This window comes from Bubalus bubalis, chromosome 2 (assembly GCF_019923935.1).
Source record: "Bubalus bubalis isolate 160015118507 breed Murrah chromosome 2, NDDB_SH_1, whole genome shotgun sequence".
Lineage (NCBI taxonomy): Eukaryota > Metazoa > Chordata > Mammalia > Artiodactyla > Bovidae > Bubalus > Bubalus bubalis.
In genome coordinates this window covers 71,696,727-71,709,000 of record NC_059158.1, presented here as the reverse complement: position 1 = coordinate 71,709,000, position 12,274 = coordinate 71,696,727, and the positions used below count along the sequence as shown (strand labels likewise).

The window sequence follows — 12,274 nt, the reverse complement described above, 5'->3', positions numbered from 1 at the left end:
AGCGTGAAATGTGGTCACAGAACCAAGGGCTAAGATTCCCAAACAAATGAGTTGAAAACTGAACCAAGACCTAGGAGTTAGTTCTGGGTGGAACTGTCTGCTAGCTTAAACTGACCTGCCCTGGACTGGAAAGTCTATTAAATCAGGAGCTTTATCCAAAGAAAGCGAAAGCAACCAAGAGGAACTTACCTATGACCTTCGGAAATGACAAAGAAGACAGAAAACTCAGTGGGTTTCTGGAGTAACATGCCTCTGTCCCCTGCTGTTCCTGAAGCCATTGGAAGTTCACTTCAGATCCCACTGCTGCCACCAAATCTGTTAAAAGACAAAATTCAACTGAGTAAGTTTTATAGGTCTTACTGACTTTGTTCAATGATCCATGAATTGGTAGCATCCTATGTAGCATATATAAAGGTGCTATACACAATGAAGGGCTTTTATAAGCAGAAGTGGGCATGACAAGGAAAGATCAGATTACCTTATCTTTCTCTTAGAGGATGGAAGGGGTCTCTAAGGCAGATTACCTCACTAGTGCTGACCAGGAAATTCCAGACTGAACAGTTTAGACTATATTCCTGGGGGAGGTTGAGACTGCAATTAGGTTATGTATTAAGTCTTGATCTGTGACATGGCTTAACACAAGTGATTCCATTTGGGGTCTTTTTTTTTTTTTTTTCTTCACACCAACAGTGAGTGTTTTGCTTTGTCCTGCCCTTCTAAGAAGTTGCTGCTTTAGCTCCTGAGCGTTCATAGCTCTTTACATAGACCTCTCTTATGACACTGAACATTTCCTTTGTGTATTAAAGTTACTGGTATCAGTAACAACAAACATCCTTTGTTATAAACTTAATGCATTATTTTGTTTTATATTGCTAATTCCATTTTATATTCCTAATTTATTTTATCCCCATTTTGTGGGTTAGGAAACTGAAACATGAAGAGGTTAAATAATTTATGCAAGAATATGTACATGGTGGAGTCAGGGTTCAAATGAATAAAGCCAAGAGCCCATACTTCTAACCACTACTACACAAGACAGTATTGTGGCTACTAGACTGGGAGCTTCTGGGTGGCAAAATCTTTCTATGCTCCACCTTTGCACCTCCCAAAGTACCTAATGCCATTCATTGCCCTTTAAAGATGCTCAGTAAAAAGAAGCACACATTTGGTCACATATTACTTTCCTCTCATCAGAAGGTGGATGAATTAGTGACTGGTACATGGTGTTTAATGCAAATACTGAAATCTCATTTTCCCACTGCTTCTCTTCCCTGTTTCTCCTTCTCCTTTTCTTCCCCCAGACTGCTGAGAAGGAATATTGTTGGGAAGGGCAGGGGGCTTCCTTCCACTCTAAGGAGAGTTTAGAAAGTCCCCACTTTCCTGGGGACTAGACACCTCCTGAGTAACATGGAGGCAGCAGCCCTTTTTAGCTGGCAAATGCTCTACAGTTTGCAACCTCAGATCATTCCAGAGAATGAATTTTTGAAATAAACACAGAGGAATGGGATCTTTTATTATCTCCAGATGGGACTGTGCAGCCTTGGAAGCTGTAGAAATAGTTCTGTTATGCCTGGATCATGCTCCTCTTATCTTCCAAAAGGAAATAAATTTCCTTTCACTGAGGAGTGGTAAATTGTGTTATTTAAAAAGTTAGCTTGGATTAAATTCTGCGGATTGACTCCCCCCCACTCCCACACCCAATCCATATTTTTCTGGTTTACATTTTATTTAAATTAACATCCCTCTCCTCCATTTAAAATAAAATATTAGGTTGAGTTGAAAATACACACACACAGGTAAAATTGTCATTTTTTAGTTGTTATCACAGATTTAGATGTTATTTTTGTAAAACAAAAATGAAATCTGAAAGTGGAATGTCCTTTAGGGTATACTAGGAAGGGAATATCTGTAGTATTTTTATTTCTCATTCTGTTAGTGGTAGCCAGCAGGGCAGCTTCCACATAGAAGATGCCCAGTAAACATTTATCAAATGAACTGCATACTTAAAATTCGGGGTTACAAATTAGAAAATGTAATTTCAAAATTGATGATGCCACCTATTGGCAAAGACATAATGTAAAACAACACTTACATAATAAGTTACATCATGTTTCCCAGTCATTTGTTATTTATCCCCACAGAGATTATAAGAATAATTGAGGAGCTGGAAGGAATAGCTTGCTTGGTCCATGCAGACATGAAACCCACTTTAGTTGCTCTCTGTTGTTCAGTTGCTCAGTCGTGTCTGACTCTTTGCGACCCCATGGACTGCAGCACACCAGGCTTCCCTGTCCTTTACCATCTCCTGGAGCTTGCTCTCTACTGGAGTTGCTCTCTACTAGATGTCTATTAAGTGCACAATAATTTGGAAGATATTAGCGAAGTGAAGACATAGCCCTATCTTCAAGGAGCATCTTATCTAGTTGGAAAGAGAAGATCTATCTCTAGGGAGCAGTCAACAAATACAACATCAAACAATAAATAGCCTGACATTAAAATGCATGATGGGGAAACAGTGGAAACAGTGACAGACTTTATTTTGGGGGCTCCAAAATCACTGCAGATGATGATTGTAGCCATGAAATTAAAAGACGTTTACTCCTTGGAAGAAAAGTTATGACCAACCTAGACAGCATATTAAAAAGCAGAGACATTACTTTGCCAACAAAGGTCCATCTAGTCAAAGCTATGGTTTTTCCAGTGGTCATGTATGGATGTGAGAGTTGGGACTATAAAGAAAGAGTTGAAGATTTGAACTGTGGTGTTAGAGAAGACTCTTGAGAGTTCCTTGGACAGCAAGGAGATCAAACCAGTCCATCCTAAAGGAAACCAGTCCTGAATATTCATTGGAAGGACTGATGCTGAAGCTGAAACTCCAATACTTTGGCCACCTGATGTGAAGAACGGACTCATTTGAAAAGACCCTGATGCTGGGAAATATTGAAGGCAGGAGGAGAAGGGGACGACAGAGGATGAGATGGTTGGATGGCATCACTGACTCAGTGGACGTGAGTTTGAGTAAACTCTGGGAGTTGGTGATGGACAGGGAAGTCTGACATACTGCAGTCCATGGGGTCACAAAGAGTCGGACACAACTGAGCAACTCAACTGAGAATGCATGATGTTCATTCCATGTATATGGTTATATTTTACTAATTACATACTGGCTGTGGCACTAGTAGTAAAGAACCTGCCTTCCAATGCAGGAGATGTAAGAGACATGGGTTCGATTCCTGGGTCAGGAAGATCCTGGGGAGAAGGGCATGGCAACCCACTCCAGTATTCTTGCCTGGAGAATACCATGGACAGAGGAGTCTGGAGGGCTACAATCCATAAGGTTGCAAAGAGTTGGACATATCTGAAGCGACTTAGCACAGCATAGCACAAACATATTTTGGGTACTCACAGGGCAGTAATAAGTCTATTTTGCTTACTACTTACCTCAGAACTACCACATCAATTAGAAGGACATTGATAAACACTATTGAATAATTGAATAATTTAGTACTCATGGTTAGATACATGTAGCTTAGAGAATATTTTAAATCCTGACTGGCAAAACAGATCAGAAAACACATGTGAACACAGGAAGTCATATGGAGGAAGTGGGGCTTGAGTTCTGGAAACTCCCTCAAGGGATTTATAACCTAATACAGATGAAGCCATCAGTGTAGGGAGATCTCTTGTAATCTTGGATTTGCATTTAAACTGGAGATTTTTGTGGTTTGCTGTACCAACCCACGCTTTTTCCTCAGTCGATGACTGAGTTTTTGCTCAATCCTGGTGAAGTCCAAAAGCAAAAAAAAAAAAAAAAAAAAAGGCAGACGGTGGGTAGTTGCAAAACTGCAAACATACATTTTACCCCTGAAGTCTGTGGGCAGGTAATCTGGAAAGGTTTTTCCTTTCTCCCTTTCCCTACCCAGCTATGTGCTTCAAAGTATTCCTATAGCACTTGGCAATATGTATAAAGAGTCTTAAAATGGCCATATCTTTTGATCTAGTATTTCGTCCAAGAAAGTATGCTAAGGAAATAATCAGGATTGTGAGCAATGCTTTCTGGTACAAAGGGAAATCTATACTCAACAGGGAAGCAGTTAAGTTTTGCTACAGATTTAAGATAATTCTCATACAATATTAAAAAATATGGCACAAAATTTGTGTATGTAGGTTATCCCTGACTAGAAAGATTACAAGTTGTTTTGATTTTACTCTAGAGTAAGAACATCTTTGAAATTTAGTGGATGAAATTTAGCTCATCGATTCTGGTTACTTCTGCTTTTATTGTCTTTGACTAGACTGTTTTCCAATTCAGTAGAGAAAGAGGGTTAACATGTAACATGCAAATGTTTCCTATCCATAGCTATATAAATGATTCCTATTAATACAATGTAAATAAATTTTGCTGGTAGATAATATGTGTGTGTTCAGTCGCTCAGTTGTGTCTGACTCTTTGTGACCCCCATGGGGTGTAGCTGCCAGGCTTCTTTGTCCAAGCAAGAATACTGGTGCGTGTCACCATTTTCTACTTCAGGGGATCTTCCTGACTCATGGACCAAACCCTTGTCTCATGTGTCTCCTGCATTGGCAAGCAGATTCTTTACCACTAGCGCCACCTGGGAAGCCCATATAAATCTCTGTGTCCATCGACAGACAAATGGATAAGAAAGCTGTGATACACAATGGAATATTATTCAGCCATTAAAAAGAATGCATTTGAATCAGTTCTAATGAGGTGGTTGAAACTGGAGCCTGTTATATATAGTGAAGTAAGTCAGAAAGAAAAACACCAATACAGTATATTAAAGTATATATATATGGAATTTAGAAAGATGGTAATGATGACCCTATGTACGAGACAGCAAAAGAGATACATATGTAAAGAACAGACTCTTGGACTCTGTGGGAGAAGGTGAGGGTGGGATGATTTGAGAGAATAGCATTGAAACATGTATATTATCATATGTGAAATAGATCGCTAGTCCAGGTTCGATGCATGAGACAGGGTGCTCAGGCCTGGTGCACTGGGATGATCCTGAGGGATGGGATGGGGAGGGAGGTCGGAGGGGGGTTCAGGATGGGGAACACATGTACACCCATGGCTGATTCATGTCAATGTATGGCAAAAACCACCACAATATTGTAATTAGCCTCTAATTAAAATAAATAAATTAATTTTAAAAATCTCTGTAAATCAAATTCATTTGAACTATCTATAATGTCTTACTGTTTCCTCACTAATTAATGAGTTAAAATCTTTAATGTGTGTTAATTTGATATTTATATAAGTCACAATTGTACCTTTTTTGAAAGCTATCCTCTAACACTATATATTTCCTGTAGTCTAGATATTTTTGAAATTAACATGTGTTGCCAAATTTTTAGTAAACTTTAAATTTAAGTACATTATGCATGCACACAAAATTTAAACATGTATGTTTTAATTAACTATGCATGCATACATACATAAATTTATAGCTCAACTAATTCTCACAAAATCAATACACCTATGTAACCAGTCTTCAGATCAAGGGATGGAATACTATTATTACCCCAGAAGTTGCTCTTGTGCTTCCCTCCTAGTCACTAGGCCCCACCAAAACAGACCTGACTTATAACATCAGAGATTCATTTTGTCTGTTTAACTTTTGGCTACACCATGTGGCTTGTGGGATCTTATTTCCCTGACCAGGGATTGAACCTGGGACCCCAGAAGTGAGAGCGCTGAGTCCTAACCACTGGACCGCCAGGGAATTCCCTATTTAACATTATGTAGATAAAGATCACATGGTGTGTACTCATTTGTGCCTGGCTTCCTTTATACATCACCATGTTCATAAGATTCATCCCTGTCGTTGCATAAAGTTTTGGTTCCTTCGTTCTCACTGCTGTGTAGTTCCATTTTATGAATAGATTACAATTTATCTATGGGCTTTCAGATTGTTTCTGGGAAATAGTGTTGTCATGACTATTTTTGTGCATATTTTTGGGTGAAAATATGAATACATTTCTGCCAACTATCACATGTATTAACTTAAAATCTGAAAAAATAAACCTAAACTACATTACAAAATCAGTTTCCCTTTTTTCTCTACAAATCATTCCATCAAGATAAAATTCTTTTGATTACTAAACTCTTTTAACATGTAAATATATTCCAGAAGAATTAATCCTCATTTATGCCTTTTTGTGAATTTCTATAATCTGATATTGAGATCAGCAGCTAGCTGAGAAGTGTCCACTGGCACTGGAGGGTGTGAGGAAATCTGGCGTGAGGAAAAGGGAGAGGGAGATCTGGGTCTGATAGAAGGCAGTGAGCGTTGGGCCAGGGAGAAGAAGCAGGAGGTGGGAGATGGAGTGACTTTTCCACCCACTCAAGGTCTTGGCTGCTTCCCTTTGAAGAGAACCACTACAATAATTGTTAACTTGATTTATTTGTTTTAAATAGTTTACAGTTGGCAACATGCTTTTATATTTATTACCTCATTTGATCTTGCTCTCACAAGAAGGTTGGTATTTTCATTACTGTTCTTGTTGGCGGGTTACAGTCCATAGGGTTGTGAAGAGTTGGACATGACTGAAGCAACTTAGCACACTTGTTTTAATAATAGATACTTAAAGCTTAAAATTGGATACCATGGTTAAACTGGTAGGCTAGGGTACCATTTCTTCCCCACACAGGCCAGGCTCCATAATCTATGCACATCTAATTTATGCTGTCCAGGTCAATTTGGTACCCTCCATTCACTCGCTGTGTGCTTCCCTGGTTGCTCAGTCGGTAAAGAATCTGCCTGCATTGCAGGAGATCCAGGTTCAATTCCTGGGTCGGGAAGATCCCCTGGAGAAGGAAATGGCAACCCACTCCAGTATTCTTGCCTGGAAAAGCCTATGGACAGAGGAGCCTAGTGGGCCACAGCCGATGGGGTTACAAGAGTTGGACACGACTTGGTGATTAAACCACCACTCATTCACTCCCCATCTTGGCAGTAGGGAAGGAAGTGGGAATTAAAAAGAAGAAAGAGCAGAAAATACGTCTTCGCCATCTGTGAAGCAACTCAGCAGACCTGCTGGTCAGATGGCAGGAGATGAGGCTGTGGTGCGGGCCTCGGGTGGATGGTCAGGTGGAATGGGATTCACCTGAAAACTCCTGACAGCTACTCTCCTGTGTCCTTGGCTTCAGTGCCCTGAGAAAGGGATTAAATCTGATCTGTGCCAACCCTGTCCGTGGGCTCATCTAACTTGGCCAGCCTATTTTTGTTGACAGCTTCCAGGTGTGCATTTTCTTAGAGATGGATCTAAGGCACGAAAAATGCAATTTTCATTGCCAAGGTATTAATTTAACAAGTAAACAAGTTACAAAATGCTGAAGGGGAACATAAAGACGTCTCCAGCTTCCCACTGGGCTCATCAGGAACTGCTTCTCTGCCATTTCCCACACTCAACAGCCCAACAATTCTGCTGTAGATAGGGTGTGTTTTATTCTTTCTTCTTTCTTAATACATGTTTGAAATCTTATTCTTATACCTTAGGGCCCAGCACTGTACACCCAAAGAGCACCTATCATTGAATTTGCAGATTAAACAGAGTATGAGTCCCATTTTAAATCTATAAAACTAAAGGAGCCCAGGAGATTAACATAAAGGAGTCAACTATTGTTCTGCATGATACAGTAAGGTATTAACCCTGAACTGCTAACCTATAATTAGGTATCTATTCAAGCATCTATCCTCCATAGAGAACCCACGGTCTTGTGAAATCTCACTTCCCACACATGAGAACTATTAAATGCAACCTGGCCAGGCTACCAGTTTGGGGCACATTTCCACAAGGCTAGCCCTTGCAGGAGAGCAGGAAGCTCTCAGCTGCTTCTTATCCTCTGCCTTTTAAGTAACCAAAGGATTTGGTCACTCCATAGGCCTCTGAGATAAATGCTTGATTATCCTCTCAGGGTTGCGAAGTTGTTCTCCGGGGGCAGCCCAAACTTGATTGCTCAATGTTTGCAGGCAGAAACACAGATTAATCATCAGCATGTGAGTTCCTTTTTTATGCTATCTGAAGTTTCTTGGATGGCATTTTAACTTATATAATAAAGCGGTAACCTATTTAATGTTCCTTCTACAAATGGCATTTTCTAAGTGTATTTCAAATTCTGAATTTTTTTTTTTTACTGATGAATATATATTTGAGTTTCTTAAAATTTCACGAAGCACTTTACAAAAGAAAAACAACCGAACTGCTGGTTATGAATAGCATTTGACACAGACTGGGATTGAGTGATTTTGGTAAGGTGAAAACTTATGATGTCATGGCATCTTATCACTCAAAAGTGCTCCATTTGGGGCAGCAGGAGGAAATGAGATGGGTCTAAGGAGAGTCATGAAATCTGGTTGCCTTTGTAAAAGACAGGAGCCACTGGGGGCCCACCAGCCAGATGAAGGTGGAGTGAGAGCCACACATTCTGTTAAAAATTGTTTTTAAATATATTTTTCTTATTACAAAAGGACCACTTCCTCATATTTCAAATAGAAAATCTGACTAAAGAGAGTGGGGAAGAGAATAAAAAATACCTTAATATCACCACTCACTGATTACTAATTTCTGCACTGTCTTTCCCTAGTTTGGGGAATTAACTTCTAAACCTGGGAGATATGAGAATTATCCTTGAAAATACCTTTGATTACTCAGTGCCAGAATAGAATATTGCTTCCTCAGTTGATCCCTTATGAAGCTGTTGTGTTAATAAGCCATATTATTTAAATCTCAAAAAGCAAATAAAAACAAGAGGATCTATCAACACTAGAATAATATTCACTGTGGCCAGATACTACAAATATGAAAAGTACCTGGGACCAGAAATGTATCCAGTTTACATCAAAATTATCTCTTTTGGATTAACCTCAGGTTAAGTTCAAGCTCAGTTAAAGGCAGGTCAGGCAGAAATCATCACATCACTTAAAACATCCTCTCTTGCTCACCACCACCCTCCGACGGCGCTCCTCTCCTTCTTTTTCCCTCTTTCTTCTTCCTCTTTTGCCTTCTTCCTTTAGCAAACTTAGGTGAATCCTCTTGAAGCTAAATGCAAAATGCTGTGATGCTACTTATTAATACATTTGTACCTATCCTGCAATAACTTTTATTTTTTTAATTAATTTTTTTAGGTAAGAAGTGCACAACACTTTGGAAGTGGACTGATTTAGAAACACTCTGCAGACAGAGTGTGGGCCATCTCAGCCCTTCTAAAGGTACAAAAATACATACATACTAATTTAAAAATTCAAGTAGTACAGAAAGTATAAAATAAAAAGTAAAAATCTTCTCTTTCCATTCTCTTGTCTTATTCCTCAGCTTTCTTTCCACTTGAAAAGAGGTAGGCAAGACCCAGAGTTGTGCTGAGGGTGAGAGCAGAGGGCGTTTCTTTTTGTACATTTACACACTGTCTTTTGTGAGTCTGGTTTAAAATCATTTTAGTGGAATGTGGAGAGCAAGAGGAGATCAAATACATGTGTTCGGTCTACCATTTTGAGTCAGAAGCCCTTTGCTGCTGCTGCTGCTGCTAAGTTGCTTCAGTCGTGTCCGACTCTGTACGGACTCGTACAGAGTCTGTTCGTACAGAGTCTGTATGGACGGGCTCCCCCGTCCCTGGGATTCTCCAGGCAAGAACACTGGAGTGGGTTGCCATTTCCTTCTCCAATGCATGAAAGTGAAAAGTGAAAGTGAAGTCGCTCAGTCGTGTCTGACTCTTCGCGACCACATGGACTGCAGCCCACCAGGCTCCTCCGTCCATGGGATTTTCCAGGCAAGAGTACTGGAGTGGGGTGCCATTGCCTTCTCCAAGAAGCCCTTTAAGGGCTTTTAAAACCACACTTACTTTCACACATGTATTCATTTTACAAAATTGGAATCTGTTGGTTGGTCACCTTTGTTTGTCCTTAATACACTTTAGAATCTTATCATATGAATAAATATTTATCTATGACATTACTTTAAATATAAATAGTACACTTTATATGGAGGTATTTATTTAACTAAACTCATTGTTGGCTGCTTAGGTTGCTTTTACTATTTCTGTATGGTGAACATAGCTTGGATGATCTGCCCAGGAACTCCATCTTTGCATATATGCTTAATTACTTCCTAAGGATAGAATTCTAAAATTGAAATTGTTCACCAAAAGATATGTGCATTTTTGAGTGTCTGGGACACTTGCTGTTCTTACATTTTTAACTGTGTAGTATAGGAATTAACAATGAATTTAGCTTGTTTTCTAGGGTGGGACACTACTTCAAACTGCTTTCATGTCAAAATGTGCCTCATCTTCGTGGGAGTTCCCAGCATCAGACTAATGGGGGTGGAAGCATAATCCCCTCCTATAAACTGGAGTGAGTCACTATCAGCTTTCCTTTCTCCACCCTTACTGAGTCCATACACATCCCTGCCTTTTTTTTTTTTAAGAGGTGGAATCCAGACTAAGGGATACACTACAGTGGAATTAGAAAAAAGCATCTGTCCTAGGTCATTCTTGCTTCTAGATTGGCTCCCTTAAACAGAGCCATCTTAAGATAAGCTATTATTAATATCTTAAGAGGTAACTTTAAAAATCTTAACCAATGTAACGAAGTAAAAAATCTACACAAGTCTTTGAAACTATTATCGATAAAAATGGTTATTATTTTTTGAAAAGTAATGACAGGTACTTGCGACGGACAGTTACTTTGTCAGTAAGATTAAGGTGGATACTCTGACATTTGGGTAGATTTCCTAGCTGATTTGTGTTCCTTTCCATTTGAACACTAGATGGCTTTCATGGAACTTTTTGGAACATGAAGAAAACTCAGCCTCTGGTCACGCACACACAAATACACCTCACTACCTATCCACACTCCTCTTCCTGTTTGCTTGCTATTGCTATTATCATACCACCAAAGTCCAGCAATGGTTTTAAAATGTGTAATGTGGTCATTATGACTGGTCAGGGCACTTTCTAGGTTAAAAAAGGAAATATAAAAATGAATTTTCAAAATCTCTAGTGGCATATATTACTTTAAACACAAAGCACTTTCACACATCTGATATGATCTTATAATTCTCCTATTAAACAGTTTTTAAGGCCCCCTCTCACAAATAACAAAATTGAGATGGATGGAATTTTAAAAATGGCTCAAGATAAAGCTTGGGGTTATCACCCATACCAGACCTCTCTCATTCTTTGCGGGTATTATGCCCAGGGATTTCATCCTACTGAAACTGCTCCTGAGCTAAGGACGAAGCAATGAGATCACTCTCTGCATTAGGGATTTTATGCTTCTTCTTATGAAGCCCTGACATTGTGCTTTCTCTATCAGGAACCTTGGACCATTTGATCAGGCTCCTGTACCATGACTTCATGATGAGATGGAGAAAACGGTGCCAATATACTTTTCTCTAGGACTAAAATCACGGTCATAGAAATCTAGGAGGAAATGTACTAGTAAAACTAGCTTTCATGGTAGGTCATCTCAAATTCAGCTAATTTGGGATTAATTTTCAGGAGATTCCAGATAAATAAAGGTAATTAGAACTTTGCAAAACACTGCTGTAAAGTCTTAAATGATCCCTATCAGAGAGATCTGTTTTCCAGAGGCACTAATTTGCTCAAGTTGAGAATTGGCATCAAAACAGAGACATCTACCTCAAAGAGCAAAGAACAGAAAATAAACATCAGAAGTTCCACTTAAAATAGTCAGGATTACAAGTTAAAGTGCCCAAGAAATGCAAAGAATGCAACATGGTTAATAATCAAGGAGCGTAGCCAGATTAGTTTCCAAAATTGTTTTTGGGGGACATGTACATATTTTCCCATAAAACCTTTCATTTAGTGATTAGGTATCAGGTTCGTCTACAAAATCTATCAAAACTATACTGAGTCTAAAACTGCATTTCAGTTTCCCAAAGATTCCATCCTTATCCGAATCCCTGTGGAAGCCTGAGTGAACACTGGGAAATTGCAACTTAAGACCCACTGAACCCTGAGAGACTGTGGGTGGAGGTGGGCCCTTCAGGGTTCAGTGGTAGAGTCAATGTATGCTACTTCTGGGAGAGGAAAAAGCCACCAAACACAACAATGGCTGTTCATATATTTTGCTCCAGATACATTTTGTTGTTCCAAGGATCACCCTGTAATTTCTTGAGCAGGATCTTATGGGGAGAAGTCTGGGTGTAGGGAGCTTGTTTCAAAACTTCCTTTGTATAGTACCTTACAACAGATTGAGACATCAATTGTTCCACCTGAAGAAAAAAA

At 39.3% G+C, this 12,274-nt stretch overlaps 1 long non-coding RNA gene across 3 annotated transcripts; it reads left to right on the top strand.

Moving 5' to 3' along the window:
• Window positions 1-211: 211 nt before the first annotated feature.
• LOC123330870 lies at window positions 212-11,451 on the top strand. Of its 3 annotated transcripts, none has more exons than XR_006547118.1 (4): window positions 212-340; window positions 9,156-9,239; window positions 10,266-10,376; window positions 11,340-11,451. It is a non-coding gene; the product is annotated as an uncharacterized LOC123330870 (long non-coding RNA). The 3 variants fall into 3 exon arrangements; XR_006547117.1 differs by having other exon boundaries at window positions 10,254-10,376; XR_006547116.1 differs by lacking the exon at window positions 212-340 and adding an exon at window positions 7,911-8,027 and having other exon boundaries at window positions 10,254-10,376.
• The last annotated feature ends 823 nt before the right edge of the window (window positions 11,452-12,274 follow it).